Genomic DNA, 21,674 nt, shown 5'->3' on the forward strand with positions numbered 1-21,674 from the left:
AAACCAGATATTGTTCCACACCCCCGCTTCCCCAAAAAACTACTCTGTAAGGGATTCTTCATTGTTATTTTCATAATTTGTCAACACCTTATTTTCAGTTCTCCCAAGGAGAAGGAATTTCTGTCTGATAGAACAGAACATAAAAAAGCTATCTGGATAGAATTCTATGAAATACCCATGATTTCATAATAAAACACTCATTTTAAAAAATCACTTCTCTAGAGCCAAGGTATGTTCTCCCAAAGCTCAACAGTCTCTTTCCTCTTTCACAGATAAGTGCCACATCTTCAACAGCTTGCTTTGATAAATTCAGAGTATTTCCTGAGTGACAGGACATCAAATTTGTAATACGTAATCTTGCCAAACTCGCGTTTTGGTTTGTCCTCAGAACGCAAATTATGTTTTAGATCGATGTTGGCAAGCGCATTACTACAGATCTCTGAAGAGTTAAAAAGATTATATAATATTACAGATAAAATGGGCATATTTTTCTTGTGTATCTATTTAACTGTTTAAACAAATTACAGATTTAAGGTTTTTGAGCTTTACTAACTTCCTTTATTGAGAAGCAATTAAAATATTATTACCTTGATATTCTTTTATTTTTGAGGGATTTAAAAAAATCTCAAATACCATAAAATGTTCAGGTTTATAAATAATTAAGACTTCAAAGAGTTATTGCTCTATAACTCTGTCATTATTATAATAATATTTACTTGTATTACCTGAATAGTTTAAATTTAAGCTCCACCCTTCCACAAACTTGTCTTTTTTTTTTTCTGAACCATTTTGTTCAATTGAATGGATTGAATGCACACAGCATTCTTAGTGAGACCTTTAATCTGAGACCACTTCATTCTTTCAGTGAATTTAATAATTGGAATGATGGCTGTACCCTCAAATTTACCTTTGTGGAAATAATATATTTGATTAGCCTTTGCTGCCCTAAGATTTTTCAGTTTTATCATTTGCTGTTAAGGAATTTTAAAAAGTTGATGCTTTAAATCCTAAACATTCTATAATTCATGGACACCCTCGATTTCCTTTCATATGATGGCAAATTTGCCAGCTGTTTTTTGAGCTCATCCCTTTCTTGTAATACACCTTGCCAAATGTTATGAACAGCAAGCAGCACACACCAACAGTTTTCCAGTCTTTTCCCTTAGAGCTACAAATGTGTTAAATACATAATCTGCTGCCCAAGTTACTGCAGTTTTGGAGACAATTTTACTCGTTTCCACTGCTGCATTACCTTGTCATTGTCTTCTTGCTTTCAGTAACAGCTTCCTTGTCACTCACAGCTTGAACAGTTGCCACTGCCATATAATTCAGGATTTTGTCTTCAAATACTTCACCTCACTTTTCCATTTTCGGTATTGGTCCAGGATGGCTGAGTCATGCTGTGGTGAGAATCAACTCCCCCAAATCTCAGTGGCTTAGAACAATAAACGTTTATTTCTCACTCATTCTACATGTCCATCTTGAAGTCACAGGAGACTATGCTCAAAGATATTTCTCATCCAGAGACCTAAGCTATGCAGCCTTCACCATCTACTGTATAACCAGTCCTCAGGGAAGAGGGACAGGGATGTAGAATCAAGAACTGGCTTTTAAAGTCTCCAGCCCAGAAGTGGCCCCTATCATTTTGAAACATAATCCATTGTCCAAATAAAAACACATGGAGATGCTGAATTTCAGATGGCGCAGGGAAACGCAGAGTTCTTCCTATGTACTCCATGAATCCTTGAGTACAATACTAACCTGCCCTGCATCTCTGAGCATTTGTGCATGCTCTTCCCTCTTCCTGGAATAGCCTTTCCCTTCTCTCCTCTTCCTTGTAAAGTCTTAATTCAAAACCCAGTTCACATGTCCCTATGCTGTGAAACATTCCTCAATATGTCACTGAAGAATAAACCAAATTCTCCAGTGTTCTTACAGAAGTTTGCTCCAGCACTTGCAAAATTGCACTGTAATTATGCATTCACCAGATTCCCCCACTAGACTTTGGACTCTTTGAGAATATGATTGGCCTTTTATTTTCAGTGTTCAGCACCTATACAGGGCCTGGCACATAGTAGGTGCTAAAGGAATTATTACGGAGTGAATCTGGTTTGAGAAATTGATTATAAAATATACAGTTGATTTTCTTCTTCAGATTGAGATTTTAATTACACGTTTTGACATAATTTTGCATGAAGGATTTGGTCTTGTAATTATTATTATTTCAAATGGTCTTTTCTTTCTTGCCTCTCCATTTGTCTTATATTATCATAGTCCAGGCTTTCAAAACAACATGCTTGGACAATTTCAACAACTTCTTAGTTAATGTTCTTAGTTTTGCTCCTTCTCATCCATTTTAAAGCCAAGATAATCACTTCAAACAGTTATCATCATCAAACAGTTATCATTTTGACCATACCATGCCCAAGAACCCACAATGTTTTTCTATAATTTGTCAGTTGTGACTCTTAAAATACTATCTAATGGAACCCATTTTCCATCTCACAACTTATTTCATGTTGTCTTCATCGGTTCCCCATTAAAGCCCCTTCTCCCCTCTAGTCTCAAATGACATCTCATTGATTTCAGGATAAAGTCAAAACAATTGTACATGTTTTGAGAAACCCTTATAACTGGGTCCTTTCTTTCTCTCAAGTCTCTTTATCCAACCCTCTACTTCCACACTCTACCAGAGCCATGTCTAACTTACCTAAATTCTTCAAGTTCATCACGTTCTCTCTCCTTTCTAGACCTTTGGTCACACAGCCTGAAATTCTCTTCCCCTTCTTTTGAACAGGTTAAATTTTATTTATCCTTCTGGTATGTGTTTGATACTTCTGTTACTGAACCAAGCTTGGGTCCATTCACCTGATGCTCAGCAAAGTCAATCTATTGACAACAGGTTGTGGTGTAGGAAAATACAGCATTTATCACAGGATGCCAAGCAAGGAGAATGGGCAACTCATACTCAAAAGACCCGAACTCCCTGATGGCTTTTAGGGAAGGGTTTTTTAAAGACAAAGTGAGGGAGAGGGTCATGAGGTACATGATCAGCTGGTGCACAATTTTCTGATTGGTGGGTGGTAAGTTAACCAGGTGAGGTCACAGGGGTCAGCATTATCAATCCTTGGGTACCAGCTGGCCTGGGTGCTACATGCTCATAGTCATCATGCAGTTAGCTTCTTCCACCTGGCAGGGGTTTTAGCATCTGCAAAACTCAAGGATATGGCTAGTATCTATAGCCCTTGAGGAGGAACTAAAGGTCCTTGACTTTGTTGCTTTACTGCTTTCCTTTGTTTCTGCATTTTTTCACTTCTCTGAATAAATTTGCTCTTTGGAACTCGGGGAAAGCCTAGGAAGCTGAAGTTTTTCTACAAACAAGAGGCAAGAGACATAGGGGAGAGTGGGGAGGTCTGTCCCTGGGAAAGACCTGCAGGGTCCTTCTCAGTTTCACTTCCATCAGAATGTGACCCTTTCTGACACTCTTTGGACTTGGCCATGGGTTCCCTTAGCAGGTTCTTCTTTCACATTATAGTACTTGCAACAATTTATTATTCTCATCCATTTAATGGTCTAGGACTGAGGGATGGGCCATATCGAATGTCTACACTAATAACCATAATGATTAATATCTATTAAGTACTTTTATGTCAGACATTTTGATAGGGATTTTATGTATTCTTGCAGAGACTGGTTTAGTAGCTCACTAAATCCTTTTCCTCTACCTCCTGGGCCCTCATCTAGACTACATTTCCCAGGTTCCTGTGTAGTTAGGTGGGACCATTGGACCCATTCTAGCCAATGATAGGTGAATGGAAGTGATAAGCATTACTGCAAGATCATGTGTTTTTCTCCCACACAAGATCATCTGTGCTCTTTTCTCTTCCTTTGAAGAGAAAAGCCTGAATAACCCTGTAAAAAGTTACCAGCCCAATCAGGTGGTAAAGGAGGAGGAGGGATAAATTGGGAGATTGGGATTAACATATACACACTACTATATATAAAATATAGCACTAATAAGGACCTACTGTATAGCACAGGGAACTCTAGTCAATACTCTGTAATGACCTATATGAGAAAATAATCTAAAAAAGAGTGGATATATGTATATGTATAACTGATTCACTTTGCTGTACAGTGGAAAGTAACACAACATGGTAAACCAACTATACTCCAATAAAAATTAAAAAGAAAGAAAGTTACCAGCCCAAACAGAATACCCACTGGACTTCATAAGAACGAGAAATAACCTTTGACTATGTTACGCCATGGAAGTTTTTGGTTAATTTTTTACAGCATCTATCATTCCTTAACTAATGCAAACACATTTTTATTAAATTCTATGCTGTAAATATTATCATTATTATTTTGTAGATTATTAAACGGACACTAGAAGAGGTTAAGTAGCTGGTATAAAGTATCAGTAACACAGTAAGTGATACAACTTAGATTCAAACTGAGACAGGTTGACCTCTGACCCCAAATTTTAATCACCATAGTGCCCTTCTCTCTTTTACATGTTAAAACAACAACAAAAAGTCCAAACTGAACCATATTTTAAAGCTAAGGTAATTGGAAGAGTGAAAGAAAGAGATTAAGGGAATAAAATCATGAAGCCCAGAATCAGTGACATGTATTTATAATCATTTAGCCCATGATAATGATAGCATTTCAAATAAGCAGTGAAAGCTACATGTTCCATACTTTATGCTGATGTACATTACAGATCTCTTAAAACATAAAAAAAAAGTTAAATCATAATAAAATAGAGAAGGATGTTTATTTGATCTTATTTCTAACTCCTAACATAATAGCACTCGGTTAATGTTTAATAAGTTGTGTTGAATTAATGTTACTTTAAGACTACTTATCATCTGATTCCAGGTCTCCATTTCATCCCTGTTTCAAAAAATATGCTTAGGGGCATATTTTGGGTATGTATGGAGAGAGGAAACATCTCTAAAATATCTTTAATAGGAATAGAGTTTTCAGGTTCTAGGAGATTTTATGTTAGTGGGGACATTTTAATTTAATTTAGAAGTATTAAACAGAGTCTTATTAAATAGTGTGAATAGGAAAAACATCTTTGAAGAAAAATAATCAAAACCGGCATCTTACATTTCTAAGGACAGAGGTCAGTTCATAACTACTGTTTCATTGCCATGTTCACTTTATTTCTAGGATTTTTACTGTTAACATGATGAATTGAGACATTTGATCAATATAATGAATCTGTTAGCAAAGATAATGATTTTGTCTTTTTTTTTTTTTTTCGATTTTGTCTTTATTTGGGCCCCAAACCTCTCAAAATCAAAACTTGGAAAAATTCACTTAAAGTTAACTAAGCAACAAAATTATACTTATCCATAAAGTATGACACTATCGTTGAGTTCCCCAATTCAGAAAATTTCTACTGACCATAGAATTTTGATGAGGAAAGTCCAGAGGTGTAAGTCAGTATTTGTGCTTTTTAGACAAAGATTATACATTTTATCATATATCAATTTTTATTTCAAGTAAAGATCTAGTCTGAGAATGCCTGAAATATTTCCATGACTTTCCTCAATCTATACCTAATTGTTTTAGCAGAGCATGGGTGACTAAGTATTTGCCACTCCTCCCATGGGCTGGTGGGGTTATGTCTCCACCCCCCCTTGAATATGGGCGACCTGACTATACAGTAGAATGCAGCAGAAGTCATATTGTGTAACTTGGAGACCAGGCCTTAAGAAATCTGCAGCTTCTACTTTTGCTCTTCTTAGAATGCTACTTCTTGAAAGCGACCCACGATGTAAGAAGTCTGTGGTGTCAGTCACCAAAGGTATCCCTTTATGCCATGGGCCATCCCTTCCAATATTCATGTCTGTGTGGAGTTCCCTTTGCTAAAATTGGGACTGGCTCTGTAACTTGCTCTTGACCAATAGAAAGTGGCCGAAGAGATGCTCTATAACTGTCATAAAAAGCTTAACAACCTTTTGTCTGGGCCTCTTGGAACTCTCACTCTTGGGATTCTCCCTCTGAGAACCAAGCTCCAATGATGTGCGAAACTAACATCCCACAGATAGGCCACGTATACGCACTCCAGTTGACGATTACAGCTGAGCTGTGAGCACCAACTGCCAGTCACGGGCCTGAGCTTTTGGGCATCCAGCTCAGTCAAACCTTAGGATAACCACACCGCATCTGATATTTGATGGCAACCTTACGAGAGACCCCTACGATGAGAAATAGTTATAAATTATGGTCTTGTTGCATAGCAGTGAAAAGCTAGAACAGAGTTCAACTACTCTGAGATCTTCATGCAGTGAAGAAGCCCATGTAGCCTCATAGAGAGAGAGAAGCCAGAAAGAGAAGCCAGAAAGGGAAGCCATGTGCAGAAACCCAAAAAATAGACTTGCAAGTGAAGCCTTTTTGGACTGGCCACTTGGCTTAGCCTCCAGCTGAAAGCAGATGCGTGAATGCCCTTGGCTGATACAATGGGAAGCAGAGGAACTGTCCCACTGAAGCCTGCCTGAGTTTCTGACACCCAGACTCATGAGAAAATAAATGACTGTTGCTCTAAACCACAATGTTTTGGGGTAATTTTAATGCACCATGAGATAACCATAAATAGTCTGTAATTAGACCCATAATTAGGTCAGTATATTTGCAGCTAAGTTTTTAAAAGCTGTGAGATTGACATACACATACACACATACAGGAGAAATAAACAGCAGAAGTCTGAGTATGCTTTAGGATAAGTTTCTGCATGCAATGGAAAGAAATTAGGTTATGTAAGTATTTATGGCTAAAGTGCTGATAGGAATGGTGATGGAAATGGGCAGAGGAAGAGACTTGGCTTAACTTCATGGGTGGAGGATGCGAGGGGGGTGCTATTTAAAAGGATGCAGGACTCGGGTTGCTCAAGTCTTCTAGCTATCTGTCCACAGCACATAGAGAGTGCGTTCGTGGACTGCTTCTCACTCCCACCTCCTTCCCTTTGACACATTGTTTTCTTCACTTCTGTATCTCCCTATAAACCCAGCATATTCTTACTCCTCACTGCAGTGTTACAAGCACGGCCATTGATCAACAACACTTGAGTAGTTAGGAGAAAACCAAAGAGAACAACCAATGCATGAATCTCCCTGTGACTGAGAATTCTCTCTCTGGTTGCCTTTTTCCTCTGGCTCCTCCTCTAGCTAGACATGTCTTCTCCAGCTAGACAACAGACTCACTAGGTGCTGCCAGGATGAGGGCATCTGCTCACCCACAGTCCCCTGCACTAGATCCATCTGCAGTTTATATGTTTAGCAGGAGGGAAACGAGTTGATGATATTAGTTACTCCCCCTAAATCATGCACCTGTCACTTCTTTTCACATTATCCTCTTGATTCAAAACCCAGTACTTTCCAGAAAGCCCCAGCCTCAGGGTTGTTTATTTATAAACAACATATTCTTGGACCCCAAAATCCTGTTGGCAGTTTGATCTGAACAACTGTTAATAGAACAGTTTAATTGTGACAGATTACACAGCAGCAGACTCTGCCACTATGAAAGGTGACAACATGACTGTCCCAGAGGTGCAGTCGTATTTGCTGAGAATCTTACCCTCCCGGAGCACTGAAACTGTCCCCTTTAGCCCAACCTTACAAGCGAGAGTGCTTTTGCAGCACATTTGCTTGTCTCCATCCATGTTCAGGTCAGCTCTGCAGAGCATGGCCTGCGATTTTTCATTTTTTCCATTAAAAAAAAAAAAATCTAAAGTATGCAAATGTTTAGCCCAGAGGAAGAGCTGGCACTTTCATCTTCCAGAAAGTAAAGGAAACGGTGGTGAGAACTGCTAGTCTGGATTTAATTCTAACCTACGAGGAAGGACATGTGGGGAGGGGGGGAACTGAATAATAGGAACCTTAGAAGAAAGAGGTGACCTCATCTTAAGAGTTGTTAATTATCAAATAATATTATGAATATATCAGATTCAGACCCAGACTTTTATACAAGCAGATTTCAAAAGAGTCTAAGAAAATATATAAAATATATGTCTCAGTTGGCTAGAGATTGTAAAGTAATGGGGGATAGAAATTCTTAAAATAAGCAAACCAGGAACAAAGGAACAGAAAAGGACACGACATTACTACAACTGCAAATATTTTCAATGATGGAGAAATCTGGAGGAATCTGGAGAGGAAGGTGATGTAAAAAGTGTGACCAATGTGGCCATATGAGAAACTTTTGACCTACCCGGATTTTAAGACACCACACACAAAAGTTGGAAGGAAGAATATGTGGCTTAAGACAAATTTATAAAAAATGAATGACAACTCAGCAAGGATAGTGGCAAGGAAGTTAATGTTTTTAGAGTAAATGAAGCCTTGTAGAAATGCTCATAACAATTAAAAAGCCTTTGGATGGATTTGGATAATGAAGACTAGGGTAGACCATTAGGAGGATCATTAACCAATGACAGAGAACAAAATAACAGAAGTAACAACAGATGCTTTGCATCAATAATTCCTATAAGTAAAAAAGAATCCAAATGTTAAGGACCTAACAAACTGTATTTAAATAAAATTGGGATCTGAATCAGATAAAAAGGCTCTGACAGCCAGAAACTGCTCTGTCCTCTGAGCCCAGACAGAGTACCGCATGGGAAGAGAAACATGGCCAATCTCGGGAAAGGTGGAGAAGAAGAGGTTTAGGGCTTCACTACCAGAAGTGTCCTCTGCAGACCAGCAGCATGAACAGCCCTTGGGATCGGATGGAAATACAGATTCACAGGCTCCATCTGTGTCCTACGGAATCTGCATTTTAACCAAATATCCTGTAACCCGCATACACATTAAGGTTTGAAAAGCTCTGCTCCCGAAAAATGTAGATGGACAAATAATTTGATTTTCAACACATGTCGATTCTGTATACTAAAGCATTCTGAGTTTTGACACTAATCTCTGCAGAACTGAAAAAGGAATTATTCAAGTGATGGTTTATGCACATACTGAAGGGCTTCAGTAACCCCTAGGACTGGCAGAAGTCCATGAAGAACAGAGCACACAAACTAAACCCATTAAAAAGCTAAAAAGCTAAATTTAGGGCAAGATAGCAAGAAATGCCATGTACCTTTTCTTTTTTTTTTTGTAAGCTGCAGCACAGCATAAGGGTTAAGAATAAAGGCTCTGATACCAGTTTACTGGGTTCAGATCATAGTTTTGCCACTTACTGTGTGATTTAACCAATCACTTAACTTCTCTGTGTCTGCTTCCTCACCTGTAAAATGGGGGAAATGATGGTGCCCATCTTATAGGTAACTGTGAGAATGAAATGAGTCAGCAAAAATAAAGCATTTCTAAATGCAATGGGGAAGCTGGTTTGGATCCTGGAACAGAAAGAGGATGTTGGTGAGAAAACTGGTGAATTCCAAATAAAGACTGTAGTCTAGTCAATAGCGATGTGCCAACATTATTTTCTTAGTTTTGTAAACTAACGGTTATATAAGATGTTAACATTAGAGGGAGTTAGTGAAGAGTATATAAAACCCTTTGTACTATTTTTGCCACTTTTCTATAAATCTAAAATTATTGCCAAATAAAGTGTATTTAAAAAATCATAAAATAGTGCTTTACATAAAATACTCAATAAATGTGAGCTCTTATAATTGTTTAAAAATTTTGTTTATTTATAGTCAGAATATAAAAATCTAAAGAGTCAAATATGGGCATACAAATCCTGATCCAGCAATATATCCTGGGTGAAGGTTTACAAGATATCATGTTTTGAGATCGCACAAAACTCACAAAACTGGGAGAGAGCTAATTTATTTAAAGCTTGTATCCACCAGTTTCCTTAAGCAAAAGATGCTCACTCTAGCTTTGATGCAGTTTACAAAATCAAAAGAGACATGGAATAATGGGCCTCAGAAAGGACGGGGTCAAGGAGACTCTGGGGATCTGAGCAGCAGGAAAGAATGGCCAGTCTAATCCGTGTGCAGCTCAGTGATGTGTAACCTACAATAGTTTTCATCTTTGGGCCTTTTCAAGACTCATATTCCAAGGAGCAAGAACAACAAATTAGTCCAGCCTGGGCTATGTGGTTCCTCTGGAGTCCAACACGTGAGCAGAGAGGGGAGGAGGGCCCTGTAACCAGAAGGAAGGGCCATAAGCACGAGGCAGGCGAAAGGAACAGAAATCCAATGCAACCATAAACACAGTTTTGAAAAGATCTTAAACTAGAGAAGGATTCTGATGATATAATTTCTGGCTTAAAGGTTAAGGGTGTTTTATAAATGGACAAAAATAAGCTAAGAGGCTCTAATTACCTGTAAGCAGAGTGTGAACTGATTTGTCCCGGAGTCACCCAAACACCAAAATATGAGGAGGCTGGAGTGTCAAAACAGGGGGTAAAGGGCCTCCTGATCTCAGCACTAATTAGAAGGACTTTGTGTTCTAGTTTTGGTTCTTTATTTTAGTGGGATATTTCCAATCTGAGGTCAATATGATAATGTCCTTGAAAGTTCTATAACTGTGTCTAAAGTGGGATCTGTACATTCCAAGGAGGCAAAATAATACTTTGGGGTCAAGGTAAAATCTTAGAGCTTCTATTAATATTCACATTTTAGGTAAAGCAAGAAATTCATTAAACTTAAGTGATATTTATTCTACAGATTGCCACTGGTATGCTCCCTGGGACCAGAAATTAGGTGGATACATACCGTGTACCATCCATGAAGTTAGAGCATGGGTTTCAACCTGGTGGCCATACTCTCACATCCCTTCACTAGGCTGTAACGTACTTCAGTTTAAACGGGCTCAGGTAAATGGGTTTGGGAAGTAATGTGAGAAAACGCTCTGAAAGAGGCGCCAGATCAAAAGTAGAACTTGAAATGGTAGACAAAGAAACCAAAGCAAAATGGAAGGGTGTGTACTTCTGTCCCCACCACAGACTCCTTATTAGCTATCTTAAAAGATAAAAGCAGGGCTTCCCTGGTGGTGCAGTGGTTGGGAATCCGCCTGCCAATGCAGGGGACACGGGTTCGAGTCCTGGTCTGGGAAGATCCCACATGCCGCGGAGCAACTGGGCCCGTGAGCCACAACTACTGAGCCTGCGCGTCTGGAGCCTGTGCTCCGCAACAAGAGAGGCCGCGATAGTGAGAGGCCGGCACACCGCGATGAAGAGTGGCCCCCACTTGCCACAACTGGAGAAAGCCCTCGCACAGAAACGAAGACCCAACACAGCCATAAATAAATAAATAAATAAAATTAAAAAAAAAAAAAAAGGATAAAAGCAATCATGACCTAAATAAATCCACAAGGAGCTGGCCAACATGTTCAGAATTGTCAGAAGAATATCTGAATTATGGACTTATATCTATAACACTGAATGAGAAACCTTGCCCTAAATCAGTAGTTCTTAACGGGGAGCGACTTTGCTGCTAAGGGGACATTTGGAACGTCTGGAGACATTTTAGATTGTCGAAACTGAAAGATGCCATTGGCGTCTAGTGGGTAGAGGCCAGGGGTTCTCCCCTTACCATGTATAGGACAGTCCCCTCCAGCAAAAAATTCTCTGACCCAGAATATCAATAGTTCCAAGATTGAGAAACTCTGGAATGAATGTGCATTAAGATATTAGCAAATAATAGTTACACCTATAAAATTTATAAAGTAACAAATATGTTATACGTACACAAACAAAGTTACATATGTACATTATATATGTATAAAGTAACATGTATATGGCAATATGTACTCCAAATATTTTTGTGATGGGGATTGTGAATCAAAAAAAGAGTTTGGACACCATCAGAACAGCATATAATGGATGCTTGATAAAGGTTATTGTTTGCCTTTATTTAAAGACTAAAGTTTTTGAAACCATGCCACAGAAATTATTGAAGGATCTGTGATTGTGGAATTTGAAACAGAAGATGAAGGAATTATGTTAGCTGCCTTGAAAAATCTAAGAGTATTTTGTAGAAGGAAGGTATGTCTTAGCTGTGTTCCTCCAGAGGGCAAAACTAAGATCACTGAAATCAAACACCAAAAGGACTGTTTTGTTACGATAGAAAGAAGATTTTTCTAACAATTTTAGTGGTTAGGCAATGAAATGAGCTGATATACTCAGGAAATTCAGATTTGGATTGGGACATTGGCCAAGATGAGCTATGTGGGCCTCAGTTCAGCAATTCTGAAATTAAATAAATGAATAGCTTTTCAACCCATTTATGTTGTACTCAAATGGGCCACACTATGTGTTTAAAGGGGAGGTTGCAAACTCGTGGTTCTCAGAAGTGTGTTGTGTTTTCCAAAACATTTAAAAATCAATACTCAACATTTTAAAAGCAAGAGACTTCACATAAACAAACCAGGTTTCAGGTTTCTTTTGCAATTTGGGAAGATATCACACCACATTCATGTTCCTATGTGGCAACAATAAGCTGGGATTTTCCACTTTGCTCATTTCTATGACCTTACATTGGCCATAGAGAGCTGGAATCTCAGAGCTGAGTAGTTCTTAATAAAGTCGACTCCAGTGCAACAGGACTTGGTTGCAAATCCCTCTGCCATCATTTACTAGTGGTGCAAACTTGGGGAAATTCCTTAATATTCTCTTTGCTTAAATTTTTCCATCTCTGATATGATGATAGCAATGATACTCACCTCATAAATGTGTATGAAGGTGGATTGAATTCACTACATCCAAAGTCCTAGGAGGAGCTCCTGGCACATAGCAAGTGCTTTGTGAGTGTCTGTCATTGTTATTTGAGTTTGTGGCTCCTGGTAGAAAGGCAGCCTGCATTCCCTTCTTGTGCAATTCTCAGCAAAGTGTTTAAGTCAATACTGTTTCCTGGATCTGACATTACCATCTAAATGCATGTTATGCAAGAGACACAAGTCATGTTTCCATCCAGGTTTTGAAGCAATAGTTCTAACTCTTTTAATATGTCAGATGCTATGACTGGTTAAAATGAAATAAAGGTGTGGTTGGGGGAGATGGGAAGGGACTACTTACTTGTTCCTTTTTATAAGACTTTGATAATTAAGTTTGTAGTGGAAACATGAATCTACAAAATTACAACATTGGGGGAGCCATAGACACCGTTACTACAGTTTAGCCCAATGACCCTGGAGGCTAGCAGGAGGGAACCCCCAAAAAACTTTAGAGTGGATGAAAAGGATAATATTTTTTAAATGTCTATTAGAGCACTGAAGAATAACTTCAGTCCTCAGTCCCAGGGACCACCAAACCACCATTTCATCATCCAGAATATTGCAATCAGTTGATCTAAAATGAAGTTTGAGTTAAAACTTCATTATCATCTTGCCTAACTGGAATAATTTTTATTATTTTTTTTGCAGCTTTATAGAAAAACTGAAAAATAAGGAGCATCCATTTGGACATATGTTAGATACAGTGAATTTTTATCCAGTGAACAAAAACTGGCTTTGAAATTGGTTATATAACCTTCTTATTTGGGGATCAGGCTGAACAGAGATGGCACACACACCTTTCGACATTGGTTGCTATTCAGAGCAAAGCCACAATGCCCAGAAATTGCAGGTTTGTTCACTCTCCAGTGCTTAACAATCTCCCAAGAAAGGCAGATGCATTTTCCAAGATAGTGATTTCATCAAAGAATAGCCGATAATGACAGATAAAGAGCTGCCTGGTGGCTTTTTCAAGGATTTACTGACTATTAATAGGACACAGCTTCTGTCTGAGAAGAAGCCTTTGTGGCCAGTGATTGCCTTGTGTCATTAAACCTGGCCACCAATTGTTTTGTCCCACAGAATCTACTTTACCAAACCATGGAAGAAAAGAATATTTAGACATGTATTTTTCATCACAGAAAGAAGCTGAATTTTGAAGTATGGACATGTTTACACAATAATGAGAAAGCTTTGTGTGTATGATGAGTAATTTCCATTTTGTTACTGTAAAGTCACACAAGGTACATGTGGGAGACAGAATGAAGTCACCTGGAATCATATCCAGTAAAGGAGCCTGAAACACCACCTGGCTTTCTATAAGTATATTTTAATGGGCAATCTTGTTCACCTACCTCCTGAACTACACAATTAAGCTATCTATGTTGTATGGAAATATATGTTAATATATGTTAGCATGTACATTAATATATGCTGCTTTATGTTTTTCTCTCTTTATTTATAATATATTGCTCTTGCCTCCCCGACTATAATATGTAATCCACAAGGTCATGGACCTTTCTAATACGTCTTCTCTTCCTCTATGTTGTTGCCAACAGTGAACTGGGCACATATCATAGGTTCAAAAATACATGTTGATTGATTGAAGGGCAAAGATCGTGAATGCAGAAAGCGCTCGGAAGAAAGATTACAAGGTTCCAACAGAAGCTGCATTTTTGAAGGATTAAATGGTGACTTACTTAAAAAGTGATTTAATTGAGGGGAAAAATAAAACGCTGAGAGGTGGCTTGTCCCAACTCTGTTGAGACAAGAGCTTCAAAAGAGAAATGGATAATTTTGAATGATGAAGAGAAATGTTTAGCTATACCAAATAGATGTAGTCTTTGAACCATATTTAATTTCCTTAAAACACTATGGATTAAGATAACGTAGGACCAGATTAAGCGTCTCAGTTCTTTGAAACATAGACAGATTTTTCCCCTCACTTTGTACAGTTTTTAACCACCATCATTGTTGGTTACATATAAAAAACTTATTTAAAAAATAGATAGTGTTAGTGGCATATGGTTGTCTTATTTACTGTCATTAGTCATAGAAAGTATGTTAACTAATCTCCTAAAACTGTTGCTCTCACCCCCATTCACTTGCCGTATCAGAGAAATATATTGGGGAATTTGTCTGGAAGCTGAATTCCCAGAATTTCAGTATGACATCTTAACGTGTTATAAGTCAAATATCTGGACTGAGGTCATGAACAGCCAAGAAGTCTAGATGTAACGCCAGCACTTTTTCTGAAGTTGTCTAAAGAAAAGAAAATGTCATGTCCACCGTTCCATGACTTGTACAAAAGCCACAATGACTTTTATGTAAATACCAGCATCTTTGGTACGTTGATTAATCTTCGAATGAGTGGAAATGCTATTTCCCTTGCAATAGATCAGTGATGGACTTGCATTGTATCAGGGCATACTCAGGCCCTCCTGTGTTTGAGTAGCTGTTATAAAATCAGTGCACCATTGAAGTCTTTCCTGGAGAATTTAAATTAATGGAAGCAACTACCTCGTGAATCGCCACTTCAATAAATTGCTATAGGGCAGGTCACCAGATATGGGTCCTCTACTTTTATATTTACCTCAGAAGGGGTCAAACTTTGCACAGGGTTGTTTTTTTTCTCTGGGCTCTAGAGGGCAGGCTCAGTAGTTGTGGCGCATGGGCTTAGTTGCTCCGTGGCATGTGGGATCCGGCTGGACCAGGGCTCGAACTGGTGTCCCATGCATTGGCAGGTGGATTCTTAACCACTGTGCCACCAGGGAAGTCTCTCTTATGTCCTTTTAATAGCTTTTTTTTTTTTCTTTTTTTTTTTAATTTAATTTTTTTTTATACAACAGGTTCTTATTAGTTAGCTATTTTATACATATTAGTGTATATACGTCAGTCCCAATCTCCCAATTCATCCCATCCCCCCTTTTCCCCCCTTGGCATCCATACATTTGTTCTCTACATCTGTGTCTCTATTTCTGCCTTGCAAACAGGTTCATCTGTACCATTTTTCTAGATTCCACATATATGCGTTAATGTATGGTATTTGTTTTTCTCTTTCTGACTTACTTCACTCTGTATGACAGTCTCTAGGTCCACCCACGTCTCTACAAATGACCCAATTTTGTTCCATTTTATGGCTGAGTAATATTCCATTGTATATATGTACCACATCTTCTTGATCCATTCGTCTGCTGATGGGCATTTAGGTTGCTCACATGGCCTGGCTATTGTAAATAGTGTTGCAGTGAACATTGGGGTGCATGTGTCTTTTTGAATTATGATTTTCTCTGGGTATATGCCCAGTAGTGGGATTGCTGGGTCATATGATAATTCTATTTTTAGTTTTTTAAGGAACCTCTATACTGTTCTCGGTAGTGGCTGTATCAATTTAAATTCCCACCAACAGTGCAAGAGGGTTCCCCTTTCTCCACACCCTCTCCAGCATTTGTAGATTTTCTGATGATGCCCATTCTAACATGTGTGAGGTGATACCTCATGGTAGTTTTGATCTGCATTTCTCTAATCATTAGTGATGTTGAGCAGCTTTTCATGTGCCTCTTGGCCATCTGTATGTCTTCTTTGGAGAAATGTCTATTTAGGTCTTTTGCTCATTCTTTGATTGGGTGTTGTTTTTTTAAACATTGAGCTGCATGAGCTGTTTATATATTTGGAGATTAATCCTTTGTCCATTGATACATTTGCAAATACTTTCTCCCATCCTGAGGGTTATCTTTTCAAGTTGTTTATAGTTTCCTTTTCTGTGCAAAAGCTTTTAGGTTTCATTAGGTCCCATTTGTTTATTTTTGTTTTTATTTCCATTACTCTAGGAGGTGGGTCAAAAAAGATCTTGCTATGATTTATTTCAAAGAGTGTTCTTCCTATGTTTCCCTCTAAGAGTTTTATGGTGTCCAGTCTTACATTTAGGTCTTTAATCCATTTTGAGTTTATTTTTCTGTATGGTGTTAGGGAGTGTTCTAATTTCATTCTTTTACATGTAGCTGTCCAGTTTTCCCTGCACCACTTATTGAAGAGACTGTCTTTTCTCCATTGTATATCTTTGCCTCCTTTGTCATAGATTAGTTGACCATAGGTACATGGGTTTATCTCTGGGCTTTCTATCCTTTTCCATTGATCTATATTTCTGTTTTTGTGCCAGCACCATATTGTCTTGATGACTGTAGCTTTCTAGTATAGTCTGAAGCCAGGGAGTCTGATTCTTCCAGTTCTGTTTTCTTCCCCTCAAGATTGCTTTGGCTATTCAGGGTCATTTGTGTCTCCATACAAATTTTAAGATATTTTGTTCTAGTTCTGTAAAATATGCCAGTGGTAATTTGATAGGGATTGCATTGAATCTGTAGATTCCTTTGGGTAGTATAGTCCTTTTCACAATATTGACTCTTCCAGTCTAAGAACATGGTATATCTCTCCATCTATTTGTGTCATCTTTGATTTCTTTCATCAGTGTCTTATAGTTTTCTGAGTACAGGTCTTTTACGTCCTTAGGTAGGTTTATTCCTAGGTATTGTTGTAATGGTGAATGGGTTGTTTCCTTAATTTCTCTTTCTGATCTTTCATTGTTGGTGTATAGGAATGCAAGAGATTTGTGTGCATTAATTTTGTATCCTGCAACTTTACCAAATTCATTGATTAGCTCTAGTAGCTTTCTGGCGACATCTTTAGGATTATCTATGTATAGACAACACCTTTAGGATTATCTATGTATAGTATCATGTCATCTGCAAACAGTGACAGTTTTACTTCTTCCTTTCCTATTTGTATTACATTTATTTCTTTTTCTTCTCTGATTGCCATGGCTAGGACTTCCAAAACTATGTTGAATAATAGTGGTGAGAGTGGACATCCTTGTCTTGTTCCTGATCTTAGAGGAAATGCTTTCAGTTTTTCACCATTGGGAATGATGTTTGCCGTAGGTTTGTTGTATATGGCCTTTATTATGTTGAGGTAGGTTCCCTCTATGCCCACTTTCTGGAGAGTTTTTATCATAAATGGGTGTTGAATTTTGTCAAAAGCTTTTTCTGCATCTATTGAGGTGATCATATGGTTTTCATTCTTCAATTTGTTAATATGGTGTATCACATTGACTGATTTGTGTATATTGAAGAATCCTTGCATACCTGGGATAAATCTCACTTGATTATGGTGCATGATCCTTTTAATATGTTGTTGGATTCTGTTTGCTAGTATTTCGTTGAGGATATTTGCATCTATGTTCATCAGTGACATTGGTCTGTAATTTTCTTTTTTTGTAGTATCTTTGTCTGGTTTTGGTATCAGGGTGATGGTGGCCACGTAGAATGAGTTTGGGAGTGTTCCTTCCTCTGCAATTTTTTGGAAGAGTTTGAGAAGGATGGGTGTTAGCTCTTCTCTAAACGTTTGATAGAATTCACCTGTGAAGCCGTCTGGTCCTGGACTTTTGTTTGTTGGAAGATTTTTAATCACAGTTTCAATTTCATTACTTTTGATTGGTCTGTTCATATTTTCTATTTCTTCCTGGTTCAGTCTTGGAAGGTCATACCTTTTCTAAGAATTTATCTATTTCTTCCAGGTTGTCCATTTTATTGGCATAGAGTTGTTAGTAGTAGTCTCTTGTGATGTTTTGTATTTCTGCAGTGTCCATTGTAACTTCTCCTTTTTCATTTCTAATTTTATTGATTTGAGTCCTCTCCCTCTTTTTCTTGATGAGTCTGGCTAATGGTTTATCAATTTTGTTTATCTTCTCAAAGAACCAGCTTTTAGTTTTATTGATCTTTGTTATTGTTTTCTTTGTTTCTATTTCATTTATTTCTGCTCTGATATTTATGATTTCTTTCCTTTCACTAACTTTGGGTTTCATTTGTTCTTCTTTCTCTAGTTCCTTTAGGTACAAGGTTAGATTGTTTATTTGAGATGTTTCTTGTGTCTTGAGGTAGGATTGTATTGCTATAAACTTCCCTCTTAGAACTGCTTTTGCTGTGTCCCGTAAGTTTTAGATTGTTGTGTTTTCATTGTCATTTGTCTCTAGGTATTTTTTGATTTCCTCTTTGATTTCTTCAGTAATCTCTTGGTTAGTTAGTAATGTATTGTTTAGCCTACATGTGTTTGTATTTTTTATGTTTTTTCCCTGTAATTGATTTCTAATCTCATACATTGTGGTTGGAAAAGATGCTTGATATGATTTCAATTTTCTTAAATTTACCGAGTCTTGATTTGTAACCCAAGACGTGAGTTATCCTGGAGAATGTTCCATGTGCACTTGATAAAAAAGTGCAGTCTGCTGTTTTTGGTTAAATGTCCTATAAATATCAATTAAATCTATCTGGTCTATTGTGTCATTTAAAGCTTGTGCTTCCTTATTAATTTTCTGTCTGGATGATCTTTCCATTGGTGTAAATGAGGTGTTAAAATCCCCCACTATTATTGTGATACCATTGATTTCCTCTTTTATAGCTGTTAGCAGTTGTCTTATGTATTGAGGTGCTCCTATGTTGGGTGCATATATATTTATAATTGTTATATCTTCTTCTTGGATTGATCCCTTGATCATTATGTATTGTCCTTCCTTAAAGGACAGTAACATTCTGTATTTTAAAGTCTATTTTATCTGATATGAGTATTGCTACTCCAGCTTTCTTTTTTTTTTTTTTTAATAAATTTATTTATTTATTTTTGCTGTGTTGGGTCTTCATTTCTGTGCGAGGGCTTTCTCTAGTTGCGGCGAGCGGGGGTCACTCTTCATTGCGGTGCACGGGCCTCTCACTATCGCGGCCTCTCTTGTCGCGGAGCACAGGCTCCAGACGCGCAGACGCAGTAGCTGTGGCTCACGGGCCCAGTTGCTCCATGGCATGTGGGATCTTCCCAGACCAGGTCTCGAACCCGTGTCCCCTGCATTGGCAGGCAGATTCTCAACCGCTACATCACCAGGGAAGCCCTCCAGCTTTCTTTTGATTTCCGTTTGCATGGAATATCTTTTTCTATCCCCTCACTTTCAGTCTGTATGTGTCCCTATGTCTGAAGTGGATCTCTTGTAGACAGCATATAGATGGGTCTTGTTTTTGTATCCATTCAGCGAGCCTGTGTCTTTTGGTTGGAGCATTTAATCCATTCACATTTAAGGTGATTATTGATATGTATGTGCCTATTTCCATTTTCTTAATTGTTTTGAGTTTGTTTTTGTAGGTCCTTTTCTTCTCTTGTGTTTCCCACTTAGAGAAGTTCCTTCAGCATTTGTTGGTGAGCTGGTTTGGTGATGCTGAATTCTCTTAGATTTTGCTTGTCTGTAAAGCTTTTGATTTCTCATCAAATCTGAATGAGATCCTTGCTGAGTAGAGTAATCTTGGTTGTCAGTTCTTCCCTTTCATCTCTTTAAATATATCATGCCACTCCCTTCTGGCATGTAGAGCTTTTGCTGAGAAATCAGCTGTTAACCTTATGGAAATTCCTTTGTATGTTATTTGTCATTTTTCCCTTGTTGCTTTTAATAATTTTTCTTCTCTTTAATTTTTTTCAATTTGATTACTATGTGTCTCAGCATGTTTCTCCTTGGGTCTATCCTGCCTGGAACTCTCTGTGCTTCCTGGACTTGGGTGGCTATTTCCTTTCCCATGTTAGGGAAGTTTTCAACTATAATCTCTTCAAATATTTTCTCAGGTCCTTTCTCTCTCTCTTCCCCTTCTGGGACCCCTATAATGTGGATGTTGGTGCATTTAATGTTGTCCCAGAGGTCTCTTAGGCTGTCTTCATTTCTTTTCATTCTTTTTTCTTTATTCTGTTCTGCAACAGTGAATTCCACCATTCTGTCTTCCAGGTCACTTATCCGTCCTTGTGCCCCAGTTATTCTGCTATTGATTCCTTCTAGTGTATTTTTTATTTCAGTTATTTTATTGTTCATCTCTGTTCTTTAATTCTTCTAGGTGTTTGTTCTGTAATTCTTCTAGGTCTTTGTTAAGCATTTCTTGCATCTTCTCAGTCTTTGCCTCCATTCTTTTTCCAAGGCCCTGGATCATCTTCACTATCATTATTCTGAATTCTTTTTCTGGAAGGTTGCGTATCTCCACTTCATTTAGTTGTTTTTCTGGGATTTTATCTTATTCCTTCATCTGGTACCTAGTCCTCTGCCTTTTCATTTTGTCTATCTTTCTGTGAATGTGGTTTCTGTTCCACAGGCTACAGGATTGTAGTTCTTCTTGCTTCTGCTGTCCGCCCTCTGGCGGATGAGGCTCTCTAAGTGGGTTGTGCAAGCTTCCTGATGGGAGGGACTGGTGGTGGGTAGAGCTGGGTGTTGCTCTGGTGGGCAGAGCTCAATCTGTATAGGGTTTTAACAACATTATATCATGGGCTTCTCAACAACACTCTGAGTTAAGTGTGGTTATTTTCATTTGTACAAGAAGAAAATGAAGCACAGAGAGGTTAAGTAACTTGCTCAAGGTACACAGAGCTCGTGAAGATGAGAGATAGAATTTGAATCCAAATCTATCTTAAAGCAGAGCCCATGATGTTTATCCTTCTTCATCTCCCATTAAAAATACAGCTTTTCAATTTTCTGCAATTCTACCACCCTAATTACATCAGCTTTTATATTTGTAGAATTAACATTTATCCTGACTATATTCCATACCTTCATGTGTTAAGTGCTTGAGATTTATTCTTTTTTCATCCTCAAAACAACCCTGCAAATTACGTATGATTATTATAGTTCCTATATCATAAATGTAGAAACTGAGGCATAGGAATGCTATCTAAATTGCTCAAGGTCATGTCACTAATAAGCGACAAACCAAGATTTGAACCAAGCAATGTGGCTCCAGAGTCTGTCATTGTAATCCCTATCCTCAACTAGTATACTCTGTGTGCCTTAAGCACAGACTTAGCTTTGATCTTGAGGTGTGCCGTTCAGTATATTGATATGTAATTACCTAATAGAGACTGAAAATAGAGCTTCTTTGGGTGTTTCACTTCAAAACGGTTTATGCACTAGCTGAATTAGACTGA

General features: G+C 38.0%; 1 long non-coding RNA gene across 1 annotated transcript in view; it reads right to left on the reverse strand.

Moving 5' to 3' along the window:
* Positions 1-14,866: 14,866 nt before the first annotated feature.
* Positions 14,867-21,674, reverse strand: part of LOC309663067 — a 524,929-nt gene continuing 518,121 nt past the window's right edge. The window contains exon 2 of the long non-coding RNA XR_014265094.1: positions 14,867-19,355. This is a non-coding gene — a long non-coding RNA (uncharacterized lncRNA). The remainder of the gene's footprint in view (positions 19,356-21,674) is intronic.

This window comes from Balaenoptera physalus (assembly GCF_965194825.1).
Source record: "Balaenoptera physalus genome assembly, chromosome: 6".
Lineage (NCBI taxonomy): Eukaryota > Metazoa > Chordata > Mammalia > Artiodactyla > Balaenopteridae > Balaenoptera > Balaenoptera physalus.